This window comes from Nelumbo nucifera, chromosome 5 (genome assembly GCF_055504915.1).
Source record: "Nelumbo nucifera cultivar China Antique chromosome 5, China Antique-T2T, whole genome shotgun sequence".
Lineage (NCBI taxonomy): Eukaryota > Viridiplantae > Streptophyta > Magnoliopsida > Proteales > Nelumbonaceae > Nelumbo > Nelumbo nucifera.
This window is the reverse complement of record NC_142653.1, coordinates 59,482,899-59,498,282: the sequence shown is the minus strand read 5'-3', so window position 1 is coordinate 59,498,282 and position 15,384 is coordinate 59,482,899.

The following is a 15,384-nucleotide window of genomic DNA, read 5'->3' as shown; positions in this document are numbered from 1 at the left end:
ATTATTACGCTAATTAAGTTCTTGTTTAAGTAATAATTTACTCTTAATTCTTATTAATTAATTACTATTAAATTAACTATTATTATTTTAGTGACTCTAATTTGATAAAAATCCTTGAAGTAATTTATCTCAAGGTTAATAAAATGTATTTTTTAAATAATAGACTTTTTAGGGTCTAAAGTGGCCAATTTTCAAACTTTAGGTTCTAAAGTGACTACTTCAAACTTTAGCAATGACACATAAGCATATTTTTATTATTTTATTCATTGTCTAACGGGTCCATCGACATCATTTCAAACGTTGTATATTTTTGCCTACAAATGACATTTTCAACAAAGTCTAGGGTTGAAAGTGTAGTTTTGTATTCTTTATGGTTGAAATTGGCCTTCTTGCAAAGTTTAGGGGTTGTTAGAGCCAAAAATCCCACTCATATCAAAGTGCATGGTGATAAGTTGTCATACTTTGCCTTGGGAAGACTGCATTCCTTTGAAGAATCTATGTTACCTCCTTTACAACTTGGTAGGAGAGAGGCAAATCCTTTTGGTTTATTCACAATAGGGTGTTTCTAGCTTCACCACAAATGATGCTCCAATCTTACCATCCCTTTAAAATATGCCATGTTAAGTAGAGAAAAGATGCAACTTTATGGAATAAAATAAGTCTGATTATGATACAGAAAAAACTTGTAACCAATCAACCAGTACCATAAAATGGTAACCAATCAAGTGGTACTTATCAAAATTCACTAGTTGGGGGACAAGGTTGATTGGCCAAAGGTTTTCCAATATGACTTCTTTCTAGCAGAATAGCAGAATATATTTTTCCTAAAAATAAAATAATAAATATAAAAGAAAAGTGAAACAAGTAAAAAAATGGAATAATTAATTAGGAATGTTTAAATTCAATTTTATGACTACCTTCTTAAGAAAAATCCCCATTCTTACAGTTCCTACATTGTACCAAAAAAAATAATATGAGAGAATAGAGATGTGCCTAAACTTTTTCTAATCAATTTTAAATGTTTAAACCAGTGACCCATCACCCCAACAGAAGATGGGTTTCATTTGTAGTTGATTTAAAATTTTGTATTCTATTTTCATCATTAATAAAAATAAGCTTTATTTATTATGATGAATACATGACAATAGAGACATGTCCACAATTTTATAATCTTTTTGAACTTATATTTGTTTTAAGAATATTATTATTTCATTATGATGTCATGAATTGACTGACCCATTTAACCTAGACAGTTGAACCACTTATCCACCTTTTGAACAAGAAAACAATTTTGCTTCATAATCAATTCTAAATGTTGTCATATTCATCACTAATAAATATACTTCTTATTCATCATGCTTATTTGTGATTCCAATTTTTCTACAATTTATAATTTTAGAATGTTCTAATTTTTCTATAAAATTTTCATAATTTTTTATCTTTTTGTATTTTTATTTAATTATGGCATCATGGATTGACTCATTTGTGATTCGAATAATATGGTTGAACCACTAACCTACAACCCAAATGAAAGAATGCTTTTATTTTTTTGGTTGGATTTAAAACAAAGTTTTTCATACTATTAAAATTATTTGGCAAAATCATGTATATCTAATTAGTGGTTTTTTATACAAAATTAGTGAAATTCAATGGTGAAAAACAAAATTGACTTAGGATTTAATGAGAGAAAATGGAAGTTAATACTTAAATCATAGGTTTAAAAGAGAGGGAATTAGATGAATTGAAAGTGATAATGATTATGATGTTGGTGACAGTTTTGACATTCTTATCAAAACCTACGCAACAAAGATGATTCTGAATTTAGTGCAAATACAAGTCTGTGAACCTACTTGTGTGATCAATCATGAGTGGACACACTAGTGTTCCTTATAAATGGAATCCACATGTTTTGTCAGCCCCATGTGTATGGAACATCATCGTGTTTATTCATGATTGGTCACATAATCAAGTTTGCAAACTTGTGTTCATAGTAGATCCTATGGAAACAAATGTTGACCTTATGTGTTTTGATAATAACAAATTCATTGAGAGCACTTACATTTGTGAAAAGATAAGTTTGTAGTTGTATCAAATATTTTTTCATATTGAATTGAAGATGATAGTTGAGATTACTAATGATTCAAGGAAAAGAGGGGCAGTTGTACCAATTGATGGATTAAACACTCTCCAGGCAAGAAGTTATACTATAATGGGAAAGAAGAAGAAGAAAGAAACATCAAGTTTTAAAGATTACAACTTATTTTTAATTATTTATGGCTTGATATAATCATATGCAAGATGCATAACATGGGATTAACTAACCTACCTCGATTTGACCAAAACCTTAGAAACTAATGATTAAATAGCTAGGATTTTTCCAAATGATTAACTAAGCTTTAAATGTGAAATTTCAAAGTGTGAAGGCTTGAGAAGTTGACCCCTTGGCCTTAGGATTCATTTGCATAAAGTTTTTAAGGTTGGACATAGCCATTAGCCAATTGCCCATAAGATAGTAGTCAACTATCTATGACAACCAAGACTAGTGTCACCAAATAGTTAACTACCCATTAGGCAATAGTCAACTATCTGTGATAACTGAGCCTGGTGTCACATTGACTTTGGTCAGTAGTCAACTAATGACATAAGGATATTCAACTATGTATATTCACCCGAGAACATATTGCTTGAAGTAATCAACTACCATGAGGTAGTAGTCGACTACTAGAGAGAAAATATTCTCTCTTGTGAGTAATCACCTACTTGAACCAAGTAGTCAACTACCTATTCTTGACAAGGTTGAAGCTAACAACTACTTGGTCATACCAATCAAATAATTCATGAAGAACAAGAAGTTTCTTGGCCATTTGAAGGATAAATGGCTCTTTTCTTTTTCAGTAAGCCTTCAACAATGTTGGGAACAAGCTTTCAACAAAAACATTTAGGCACATGTATAATATCATGTATTTATCATATTAAACAAAAAGTAGGTGTGACACATCAGAATTATTTTTACATACAAAAAATTATAAAAAAAATTGAACACATCTATAATTTATATTTACACTATTATTAAAAATATGAATAAGGTTGTAGAACTTTTTTTTACTAAAATCAAGGTTTTAAAAACCAACCCAAAAACAAAATCGATTTGGCTTTTGGTTTTTGGGTCAACGATTCAACCATCCAGTTTGAGCGGGTCAAACTAATAAGATATTAATGTAACCTTTTATTTTGATCGTTAGGTTAAGATTAGGTTAAAGTCCATTGCATATATACATTATTATAAGAGGGGAGTGTGGGACTTTGAGAACAAGGCAGTTGGTTAAAGTTGAGAAGTGAAAAAAAGAAGAAGAAGAAGGAACCACCACTGACGGCTATTTCCATATTCATCATTACCGCCACTACAACATTGTTTGCCCTCTTCTTACATCTCTCATATCTCTAAATCTCTCTCAAATCCCAAATCGTTTGCTATATTGGTGTATCTTAGATTTTAATATACGATCAGTGTTTAATCTTTCATCTCTTGCATCATTATTTCCAATTTCTTCATTAGAGTTGCAATTTTTTTGTTGTTACAACTTAAAAAGAATCACAAAAATGAGAAAAATTCAAAATCAAAATCTAAAAACTAAAAGCCCTCACTAATTTTGGCCATTGGGAATAATCACACAAGATCATGAGATATAAAATTTTCTTTTTCAAATTTTTATTTTATAATCTCTATTTTAAAATAAATAAAAAATTTGGAATTAGTTTGAAAGTAACCTGAGAACCATTAATCGGGTTACATTTTAATGGTTAAACAATCTGAGTTAGCGACTCTTTGACCATTTCAACAGGTTTTTGTAGAGTAGCAATTTAAGGCCAAAATGGAACTAATGACCTGATCGGTTCTTGGGCCAAACGGTTCGACCTCTAGTCTAGTTCAACTTTTAAAATATTGACTAAAATACTCATTTTTTGAATTTAGTCCCTATTTAATTGTAAGGTTTAAATTATAAATTGAACTACTACTTTTCACTACATTCAATTCCCTCTATTTAAATCTAACATTTTTTGATAAATGAACAAAAGAAAAAAAGTACACCAAAAAGATAAAACATTACAAAAAGAAGAGTCTAGCCAAGCAAATAGGCATGTCAATGATACTTGAAACTTCAAAATTCGATCTGAATATCACATATTTGGATGGAGTTTTTTATGTAATCAGATTTAGATTTTGTAATATGCATTTGATTAATAATAAAAAAAATAAAAAATAAAAAATACATAAAGTTTATAGAAATTTTTGAATATATATATTATTATAATTATCATCATCTAAAATTGGCACATGCAAAACACATGCCTATTTACTAATTTTAATAAATATCATATGATTGGTTAACACGTTTATGATACCGATTGATTGATCAAAAGTTTTTTTTTTGATAAAATGTATTTCCGGTATGATAGTCGAATGACTTGGATCTCTTAATTTTAATAGTCGAAATCTAGGCGTTGACCATCAAAATAGCCCCTTAATATTTTCCATTTAATCTCAGCCATCCAATACCAAGATTTCAACTATTTTAGCTCATCCCAACTTAATGAGATGCCAAATGAAAACATCTAAGCCATTAAGGTTGTCTACTGCCGAACGATGGATTAAACAAAACTATAGCATCATTTGGATGGTTGGAATTAGTTGATTGATTTGAAGATGCCATTTTGATGCCCAGATTTTAGACTTAGATGATATTTGGTGCACCACTTTTATTTGGCTTAGATTTTTTTTTTTCTTCTTTTACAAAATTAATTCGGTGCTTTACTTGAACGGCCAAGCTTAACTGAAATCTTGGTGCATTGCTTTAATGGCCAACAGCAACAGGCCAAAATTGATTCTTTTCTCGGACTGAGCTTTTGGAAAATTTAAATGGGCCTGGCCCAAAGTACGAGTGTGAAACAGTGTATAGTTTGAATTCGCTGAGCTCAAAACCCTGCCTGTAACAGGTCAGATTAATTTATTTTTGATTGGACCAATTTAATAATTATAACGAATCATCTAATTTGATAAAATTTGGATCGAATTGAATCCAAGGTCGATTGACACCCCTTGAGACCATTGTCGTAGCCCATATTTGAGTTAATTTGATACATATTTGGGATTTTGGATATGCTAGATTTGGTGGAATATTGATACACCATTTCAATGATGGGGATGCCAATTTGATGGCCCAGATTTTAGGTGTTGTTGGGTAAATCACTTCGTTAGATTTTCTAAAAAAATTGGTGCTTTGAATGGCTAGGTTTAGCTGAAATCTTGCATTGTTTGGATGGCCAAGATTAATTCTTCGCTCTTAGGAAATGAAAACCCACTTTGCCTTTGGCCTCACTACAAGAAAATTCATTTTTAGCCACAGATTTTCCAGCAACGGATCAAAAACCGTGGCTAAAAATACTATATATAGCGACCGAATAAACCATTCGTGGCAATATTCTCATTTCACTCATGCAGCATAGCTACGGTTTTACGGCTCGTGGCTTAAATGTAAGTTATTGAGATGGCTTTTTAATTAACCGTTGCAATACCTCTCAATTTTGACTAGCAAAATATGAAACTCGGCAGGTTGTAAAATTTTGGCCGCTTAGGAAAAATAAAGAAATAAAGAGAAAATGAAATTACCCGTGCATTCTTGCTCCCATATCTCTCTCAGCTCTCCTATTCCCTCTTTCGTCTTCCATTCTCTCTGTCTATCTCTTCCCTCTTCTCTATCTCTCTTTCTTGCTCTTTCGAGTTTAATCTTTCTTGTCATCATCACTCGTCTGGGTTTCTGGTTCCAGTACAGTCTCTCTGCTCATTCTAGATCGTTCTTTGTTGTCAATCCAGTCTCTTTGTTTGTTCCATTCTCTCTATCAGTGTAGGGCACACTTTGGATTCTTCTATCGATAAGCATTCTTTTGCTGAAACTTATTTTTGATGGACCTTGATTTGTGTTGGGCGCTCTGTAATCGATTAAAGGGATGTTGAAAATTGGAATGATACATAGGAACGCATTGTTAATTATTCTTAGAGTTGTGCAGGGGAAGAGGTTTTGACTTTTGACTTTCAGGTTTCAAGTGTCTACTCTGAAAGGAAGGAAATTGACCAGACATTGCATTGTTAATTATTCTTAGAATTAAGAGAGGTGTCACTTTGATTGCTCAACGCCATTGTATCCTATGTTCCATAAGTTCATATGTTTCTATCCCTTTCAAACAAATCCAAGAAGAGGGTCAACACTCAGCAGAGCAGAATGGGAGCCACACTGCATCACATGGCCTAGTCTCTATCAGAAGGGACCCAAATTGGAACACCACATAGCATTAGTAGTACTAAGGCATCTAGTAAACCCTCTCTGCCTTTGGAAACCCAAGAACCCATTTGTGCCTGAGATGTTGAAGGGAATATTTCCCTTTAATAGTCTTAGCTAGAAGCAACAAATATGGTATTATGGAAAAGCAAGGTGCAAACTAGCTGGTCGGTAAGGTTTTCTGCTGGTCGTAGCAGATACTTAGGATTGAATCCCGCCTGCAACTGGGTTGGGGGGGCTATGGGTTGGGAGATGGGCTACCCCGTTGTATAGCCATTCAGAAGATATAAAAAAAATGGTATTATGGGAAAAAAATACTAAAATCCTTAAAAATATTATATTCAAAATAAACAATAGCAGCAACAACAATAATAACAATAAAATTTCTACTTAAGGAAACTCAATGGGGAATAATCATAGTATACATTTCAGCATGCATTCTAAATAATCTAATTTCCACCATAAGCATTGCAACATCAGTGAGAATGAGGAATAAATCCTTTTTCCAGCATGCCATACTCCCCTTCTGTCAAAATTAATTCAATTGAATCTCTGAAAATTACATTTGTAATTACATGAATTGAGAAAACATCTTCAATTGGCATTAGGAATGACTGGTCAATTTGGTGAACGGGATCAGGTATGTACTCAACCACAAGGCAAGGCCAAATTCCTTGGAAAATCAGACCCCTAGTCAAACTGGCTCAAGCTATATGTTCTGATTTGAACGCCTCATTCAAATGGGTAACTAGGAGTTCCAACATGCAATGGCTGGGATTTGGGAAATCTTGTTTAGATTGGGGATGCCCAGGACCAACTGCTAATTTGTAATATGCAATCAGTTGCTGTCATTTGTCTTTTGTCTTTTGTTTTTGTTTCAGTTGATATTTTTGGTGTCGCCTCTCTTGGCTGTATTCCTTGCATGTAGCTTGGTGTTGAATGAATATTTTTGCCCTGTTGCTTCTCAAAAAAAAAAGAGTATGAGATTGGTGTCCTAAAAAGCTTGAACTCCATGAGCTGTAAAGAATAAACTTTAAAATATTGTTCACTAAAGTTAGAAAGAAAGAGAATATCCATTTTTAGAGAAACAAGAACCTCCAACCCTATTGCTATTCAAGCTACCTAATAAAACAACAAACAAACAAAACAACAATCACAATGAATCTTCAGGTTCTTGGAATATTCTTCTTTAGCATTTTTTGTTCTGGTCCCAAGACTAAACTCAAACATGGTAGAGATAAGACAGCCTCCTACACTTAAGGAGGATCTAGAGAACTAGTCCTGTGCTTGTCCACTAAGACTACACTTGAGGGATTGGACCAGAGTTATGGGCCTTGTTGAAACACACTTCTCGCCTATACTACTCGGATTAACCCATGTGAAAGTTGGAAGCCATTTGCCAACATCGCCGGATGGTTTGGGAATAATAGTCCTCTTTACTATATACTAAGAGGAGTTTAATTATGTGGACAAGAACAAGAACATATATAGTTTGGAGAGCTTGGGATGGGAAGGACTCAAGAATCTTGTCTAATATAATCCAGGCCAAAAGATTATCTTTGACTTAGTAGAGTACAAACAGTTCTAAAACTTTCTATATGAATTATAGTATTAAAAAACCTCAATCAAGAAATTGTTTTTTATCCACTACTATTATAAAACCCAGGGTTTAAGGCTGCAAGCAAGTGAATTGGTGCAAGTCAAGAAATGGGGCAAGGCAATTGTATTAGACTCAGTCAAGAGTGATATGTTTGTTAGCACATGCCACTAACATGATAAATTTATATTTAACAGATTTAAACCGGTCAATTGCTAGAGTGATGATCAACATCAAACAAGGAAATAGATCCAGAAAACAAAACTAACTGGACTAGAATTTGATAAAAGATAAGATATTGTATGAATTTACAAGTTGGAAACAATACATGGAAAAACGATTCAAAGAATTCAGATGACAACAAACAAGGTTAACCTACATTTTTTAGCAATTGGCTGTTGGTTGAATCATCTTGCTCTCCAGCATTACCACCATAATGTTGATCATGTTCTCTATGTACTGATGCACGTAGCAGAATCACATCTTGATCCTCTTTGAATCTCCCCTTTCCATATTCTAAAACAACAGGTTCTTTGGATTTCTCATTTTCAAAATAGTATGAAGAAAGCTCTTCTGCTAAGTTATCATCATTTAAACTTAATTGCTCCTCAATCCTACGCAGTGCTTGATTAATCTTATTATCTAACAAACTATTAAATTTCCATAATTCATCCATTCCCTCCAACTGATCTAGCCCATTTTTCCTTATAACTGACTTAGAACTCACTTCCACAGATCCTGGACTAAATGAACTATGACATGGTTCATTTAGTTCATTTGTTCTAGAATGTAGAGAACACTGATGTGGACCCCACATCCATGGTCCCATTGTGTTCGTAGGGTAGAATGTGTTCTAGTCATCCTAGGGTTAGCTGGTGGTCAATCTGTTATTTCAATTGTTATTTATTCCAGTTTTATTTTGTTCTATTTGTTATGTAAATACTAAGGGCAGATATGTCCTTTCCATGTAATTAGCATAACCTATAAATACTAAATAGAAGTAGCGGCGGCAGAACATTAAGAATCTATCCCTCCTTTCAACCCTTGTGTTCTACTGCTCTCTCTTCTCTTTCTCCTCTCTTCTCAATACTCTTTCTTCTATTTTTGAACCTGAAATCTATTAGGGTTCAAGGCTGATAGCAGTCTTGAACGTCTACTTGGTATTAGAGCAAGGTTAGGGTTTCTCATGTGAGTCTAGTCCAGTCGACCACATGAGAACCATCTAGGGCTGGAAGCTGAGAAAGTAGAGTTCGTTTACTGATTCTTGGAGATCGCCAGAGGGTTAGCAGCTGTTGAAGACTTGCCATGGTTGCAAAGTGTTGGTGATCAAGAAGAACCAGAGAAGGCTAGGGTTCGGGTAACCTTGGAAGGCAGCGAGCAGCATTCTCTTGTAAGTTATTTTATTTTCTAAGAGAAGTACTATTAGAGAAGATAGGTTGGACCTATCTAGAAAGGGCGGTCGAACCATTCTAGGGTTTTCTTCTTTCTATTCTCTAGGGTTTTGTCTTAACCCCGCAACAAACCCTAATCCTGGGCCAAGCCTTGTGATCTACCTGTGAAGCTCTTCTTAAGTTTTCTCCTCAGCATTGATCAGTTTTAGGGTTTCATATTAACCCTACTACAAGTCTTATTTGTACAGTACTACCTGGAATGTGCAGCTGAGAATTTTTTTTAAGGACTGATTAAAACCCTAATTCTGCTTCAGCATATTAGATTATTCTCCAAGCTATTCTTAGATTTTTTTGGGGTTTTGAACTCTTTTAAGGGGTGAAAACTGTATGGACTGTTGCTATTGTGTTTGCTAATTGGTTTCAGATCAGACTTATACCTGTTTCATGCACATGTACCATGAATACAGATTGGTTCTATACTGATTTTTTGATTGTGATTGATAGTCCAAGTGCTGTTCTTTGACTATAGTAACCCTAATTTTTGAGACTACTGGTTCTTGACCAAAAAGGAGTTTAAAAATCAGGCAGAAGGCAGTTCTGGGAACAACAGTTATGGTGGTGTTTCTGAGACAAGTTTTCATATTACAACCGTAAGATTTGATAGATCAAACTATTTGGAATGGGCCCAATCAGCCATGATGGCTATTAGAGGAAGGGGTAAATTAGGGTATCTCTTGGGAGATGTGAAAGAACCCTCCAAGGGAGACCCCATATATACCAAGTGGGTCCAAGAAAACTACTTGGTTATGATATGGTTGTGTAATTCTATGCAACCTCATATCAGCCGAAATTACTTGTGGGCAAAGACCGCTAAGGAGATATGGGATATTATGAAAGAAACTTATTCCCAACCCTTTAATGTTGCCAGAGCATATGAATTGAAATGTGAAGTGAATACTCTTAAACAAGGAGAGAAACCGATTTCGATCTACTTCTCTACCTTGAAGTCCCTGTGGCATGAAATCGATCACTTAGAGACTCTTGAGTGGGAGAATTCCAAAGATGCACAAACCCATAGAAAGCAAGTCGAGACAAACAGGGTGTTTGAGTTTCTAGTAGGCTTGAATTCAGAGTATGATATTGTGTGGCAACAGATTTTGACCAGAGATAGTGTGACCCTCACCCAGGCATACTCCTTAGTGCATAGTGAAGAGACCAGGAGGAAAATCATGATGCAACCTCAGCCTCTTACACTATCCCTTGTAACTGTTAAACCCAAATCAGGGGTTGATTCAGAAAGGGACAGGAAGAAGGAAGACAAAAGGGATGTGGTATGTGAGCATTGTAAAAAACCCAAACACACAAAAGAAACATGTTGGAAATTGCATCCTCATTTGGTCCGAACAAAGTTGAGAAGCAAGAAGGGTAATGCTCATGTGGCCGTGAATACTGATTCAGCATCCTCGTCTAGCACAAGAGGCACACCCTTAGAGACCTTAGCTGCAGTTCCGGCTGCTCTAATACAGTTGGAAAAGGAAGTTGGGAACTCAGCTCAGCCACCGCAGTCACCATCAGCCCCTGCCACATCTGCTTTTGCACATTCAGGTACTCGAGCCTCAGCCTACCATGCTTCAGCTTCAAATACTACTGAACCCTGTTGGGTAATAGATTCACGTGCATCCGACCATATGACTAGCTTGCCTTCATTGTTTACCACTTATCATTTATCTTCTGGTAGGGATAAAGTATCTATTGCTGATGGCTCTCTTGTCCCCATTTCTGGCAAGGGTGACATCAAGCTATCGGATACTATCTCCTTGTCTTCTGTCTTACATGTTCCAAAGCTTGATACTAACCTTCTTTTAGTCAGTAGTATTACCAAACATATGAACTGGTCAGTAACTTTCTTCCCTGACCGATGTATTTTTTAGGACCTGGAGACGAAGAAGGTGATTTGGACTGGCCGTGAGAGGAATGGGATCTATCTGCTCGAGGAGAGTTCTCATTGGGAAGAGTCAGTGGATAAGAAGTCATTTGTTTCTCAGAGTGTGAGTTCGGTTATGCTTTGGCATAACCAATTGGGTCATTTGTCTTTTCGGTCCTTAAAGAGTTTGTTTCCTACTTTGTTTGAGTCTGTTGAGTTGTCCCAGTTGAAATGTGAAAATTGTGAGTTTGCTAAACATTGTAGAAAATCTTATTCATTGAGTAATAAAAGGAGTAATAGTTCTTTTGATATTGTGCATACTGATGTTTGGGGGCCATATCAAATCCCTTTTATGGGTGGATTTTGTTGATGACCATACCTGGTTTTCTTGGGTTTATCTTATGCGTTCACGAGATGAGGTTCCCGCCCTGACCCAAAACTTTCACCAAATGATCCTAATCCAGTTTGATGCCAAGATCAAAGTCATTAGATCTGATAATGCAAAGGAATACTTTGCTAAGCCATTGGCATCTTACCTTCTTAATCATGGGGTTATCCACCAGAGCACTTGACCACATACACCTCAGCAGAATAGGGTTGCAGGAAGGAAGAATAGGCACATCTTGGAGGTGGCTAGAAGTATTATGTTTACCTCCAATGTCCCTATTTGCTTCTGCGGTGATGCTATCCTCATAGCGGTATATCTCATTAATCGGGTTCCTTCCCGGGTTTTTGATATGAAATCTCCTTTTTCTCTTCTATACCCAAATGAGGAGTTGTTTACTGTTCCCCTTAAAACATTTGGTTATACCTGTTTTGTTCAGCTTCTCAGACCCCATCACAACAAATTCAAACCAAAGGCCTCCAAATGCATTTTTCTTGGTTATGCACAAACTCAAAAGGGTTATTGCTGCTATGATCCTGTCTCAAGGAAGAGATTTGTCTCCATGGATGTCACTTTCTTTGAGGAGACACCCTATTATTCTCAGGTTTCTCCTCAGGGGGAGAGCAGTGCGAGTGGGCATTTGGGTCCCTTTCTTCAAGGGGAGCACAGTGAGTGTAGGGTTAATACTTTTGGGGCTGTTCCCTTACCTATTCCATTAAGTGATGAGGGTACAATAGTGAGGGTGGTCAGAGGGATCAGGAGTTGAGGGTTTATCACAGGCAATGTAGGCAGGTTGATCCCGATCATTAGCAGTCCAGGCCAACTCCAATCTCTTCTACAGCTCCAAGTCCAGGTATTACAATCCCAGGGCCCATAGAGACTTCTTCCACTGTTGCCACTTCACCTCCTACAGATGACCTTGACCTTCCCATTGTCGTCCGTAAGGGGAAACGGCATTGTACCACATCTACAGCCCACTGTATTTCCCAGTTTTTATCCTATGACCGCCTATCTCCCACCTATAGGTCATATCTTATTTCTATTGCCAATGTCCCTATTCCAAGAACAGTGCAAGAAGCCCTAACCGTCCCGGAGTGGAAAGATGCAATGCAAGTTGAAATGGATGCCCTATTAAAAAATAACACCTAGGAACTAGTTGATCTGCCCAAAGGAAAGAAACCAGTTGGATGCAGATGGGTATTTACCGTGAAACACAATGCAGATGGCTCCATTGAGAGGTATAAAGCTCGGCTAGTTGCAAAAAGGTTCACTCAGACTTATGGTATAGATTACATGGAGACCTTTGCCCCGGTAGCCAAGATGACCACCATTCGAGTTCTATTATCTCTTGCAGCAAGCCACACTTGGCCTTTGTACCAAATGGATGTTAAAAATGCTTTTCTGAATGGAAACCTGCAGGAAGAGGTTTACATGCGGTTGCCTCTTGGATTCTATGATATAGAGACAGGTAAGAAGGTCTACCAGCTCAATAAGGTATTGTATGGTTTGAAACAGTCACCTAGAGCTTGGTTCGATAGATTCAAACTAGCCCTTGGGAAGTTCGGTTATGTACAGGCCCAGTCAGATCATACCCTATTCATCAAGAGGGTGGAGTCCTCTCTTACACTACTTACAATATATGTTGATGACGTTGTGGTGACAGAAAATGATAGCCATGAGATTGAGTCCCTCAAATAGCTCGTTCATCAAGAGTTTGAGGTGAAAGATCTTGGTGCACTTCGGTATTTTTTGGGTATTGAGGTTGCTAGATCTAAACAGGGGATTTTTGTCTCTCAGAGGAAATATGTTATAGATCTATTGGCAGAAACTGGAAAGTTAAGTGTCAAGCCTGCAGATACACCCATTGAACAGAACCACAGGATTAGCGTAGAGAGTGGGGAGCCTTTTGAAGACAAGGTTATGTTTCAGCGATTAGTGGGAAAGCTCCTATATCTCTGCCTCACTCGGCCAGATATCAGTTATGCGGTTAGTGTTGTCAGCCAATACATGCATTCTCCTAGGACCACACATCTTCTTGTAGCAGAAAGAATATTAGCATACTTGAAGAGATGCCCGGGTAGAGATATACTGTTCAAGAACAATAACCACATGAAAGTGGAGGTCTATACAGATGCTGATTGGGCTGGGAGTGTTGATGATAGAAGGTCTACCTCTAGATATTGTGCCCTTGTGGGAGGTAAACTTGTCTCTTGGAGGAGTAAAAAACAGAGTGTTGTCTCCCGATCTAGTGCTGAAGCTTAATACAGGTCAATGGCTAACAGAGTGGCTGAAATTCTATGGCTGAGATCACTACTTGAGGAGTTGGGTATTGAGTATGAGAAGTCCCTGATGTTGTATTGTGATAATCTAGCGGCTATTAATATAGCACACAATCCGGTGCAGCATGATAGAACTAAACATATTGAAGTTGATCGACATTTGTACGAGATAAGGTCTCATCACAAGAAGTGTGTCTCCCGTACATCACATCCAACATGCATCTAGCAGATATCCTCACCAAAGCTATGGTCCCACTGTGTTCGTAGGGTAGAATGTGTTCTAGTCATCCTAGGGTTAGCTGGTGGTCAATCTGTCATTTCAGTTGTTATTTGTTTCAGTTTTATTTTGTTCTATTTGTTATGTAAATACTAAGGGCAGATATGTCCTTTCCATGTAATTAGCATAACCTATAAATACTAAATAGAAGTGGCAGCGACAGAACATTAAGATTTTGTTCCTCCTTTCAACCCTTGTGTTCTACTGCTCTCTCTTCTCTATACTCTTTCTTCTATTTTCGAACCTGAAATCTATTAGGGTTCAAGGCTGATAGCAGTCTTGAATGTCTACTTAGAAGAAGAACTTGGATTTTCGGGAAGTATGAAAGTTGGAACATGGAGTAGAAGAGAAGCTTAGAGATATGTTAGATATTGATCCAGCATTGTACCTTCCCTGCAAAGTGATAACAAAATTTGTTGCATTTGGTGAAACTAGATGAATTGAAACATGAGGAAAAGTGATGACAAATTTTGAAATGATCTATGTTAATAAAAGCACATGCAAGAGGGTGGCAGGAAAATGTAGAAAATAACTTTATGTCCAAAGCACCCTTTGCACTCTTTCATTCATGAGAACAGTATCCTCTCATGTGCACATAGATAGACATGGACATCAAAAGTGCATGGTAGATTAAGATAAAAGGGAATGATTTGGTCTGTGTACTTCTATTTCTAAATAATGTTTCAATATTTGCATTTAGAAAATAGGGTAGAACTTGCTTGTTTAGTTCCCAAATCTGTTTCCCATAGCATTTTTATGCAAGAGATTCAAATGTTCATCCAAATCAATGTAAGAAAATATTAAAATAAATAAAAATAAGGAACTAACAAATTAAATGATGAGTTTGATGATTATTAAAAGGATTTTACTTACAATACAACATTTCATTCAATGGTTTCAAGTAACAGAATTATCATCAACATGCATTGTCTATAATCAGTTATCAATAACTTACCTCACCAACTTCTCTATAATGAACAAAAACAATGTGCTCATATGCCCTGCAAGGCAACAACAAAAAATACAAAATGGAGCATGGTGTTGTCAACTACCATGAAATAGAAAATTTTATTTCTGTTGAGTAACTATGAATCATATTACTAAGGTGTGTGAAAATGTTATTTGGAGTAGAGAGAAGAAATGATAAAGTTCTGCAAAAGCAAATCAATTTATATATCTTCATGTTTTTAGTCACA